Raw genomic sequence first — 1,371 nt, 5'->3', positions numbered from 1 at the left:
GGAGATCGTAAAACTCGAACACTGAATGCGTTAGAAATTCCGTAGAATTCTAAGCAGTCTGCGAAACCCCACCGAATTCGTCAAACGATATCGGCTGGTGGTCCTCTCGATTCCGTAGAAATCGAGAATGGGGCAGGATTCCTCCTTAACGACCAGGGCTTACGTCAGGTAGGACCCGAAGGTCCACCCGGTAGCGCAGTCCCCAACGTTGGGATCCTACAGAGAAATCTCTGTAGGATCCCTCCCTTTCCCTCGTAACCGTAAGGAGAGAGGGAATGGGGGGGGAGGAATTGGATACTCGCTCGCCTTCCCAGTGGAACTAGCAGTTGGAGAAGAGTAGGAACAGCCATCGCCTTGCGGCGATGGCCTCTCAGAGTCTGGGAAAACGTATCGTCAGGAGAAAACGTTTTCCCGCGGAGGTTACGAACTCTCACTGTAGGTAAGGGTGGCTGCCGCCACTGTGAACGTCATCTGGGTGGGGCTGATCGACACCTGAACAGGAGAGAGCCGATACCGTCCTCCGACTCATTCCAGTCCTTGTCGAGGTCGAAACCTCTCAGGAGGACCGAAGGAGTATTCAACTACGGTGTCCGAAGACACGTAGAAACGCCGCTGTCGCAGTAGAGGAGGTGGAAGTAGCTTGATCGACCGGCCAGAACTGAGAGAGCCTTCTTGTCCGGAGACGAGAGACTCTGGTTCGAGACAGAAATCGGCAAGTTCCGATCGCGGCAGACCCACCGTCGGTTTGGGTTCCCTCTCGGGCCCCAAAACGACTCGAGCAGAGACGGGAGCGGCAATCCTTCCGCAAGGTCATTATGCTGACGAATCAGCTTAATGACTTCTGCAAATTCCTCTGTATCTCGGGAGTAACCGTGTCTTGCGGAGTAGGACCGTCCAGTCCCTCCAACAAGAACAGATCCCGAGATACTCCTCCTTGAGAAGGAGGAACAGCGGCAGACCCCTGACGGTCGCCTCCAGCTACTTGCGCGTATGTCCTGGTCAGTCCTAGAACCGTGCCTGGTCCATACGGCGTCATAGCGGGATCGCGAGCGGCGCACCTCTCGCGATCACTCATAGGTACCTCGCTCCTCCCGGTGTAGCCCGAGGAGGTTGAAGGTACAGGAGAGGCAGACCTGACGCTCCCCCCTAGCTCGCTGGCAGGACCAGCGTGCTTGGAGGCTGCTGCTGATCGTCCACCCGCAGTGGCGATCGAGCAGCAGGCCTAGCCTTGCCGCTCGCCTGGGGCGAGAGGCCTCGGCTGAGAACGTCGACACTGATCTCTAGCGTCAGGCGAGCTGGTTGCTGGTTACCGTCTCCGCCCGGTCCCGATGGGAGCGGCGTCAGGTGACCTGCTAGGCTCGTTGTCGCGGT

This window comes from Macrobrachium nipponense, chromosome 16 (genome assembly GCF_015104395.2).
Source record: "Macrobrachium nipponense isolate FS-2020 chromosome 16, ASM1510439v2, whole genome shotgun sequence".
NCBI lineage: Eukaryota > Metazoa > Arthropoda > Malacostraca > Decapoda > Palaemonidae > Macrobrachium > Macrobrachium nipponense.
Note: the sequence above shows the minus strand (reverse complement) of the source record.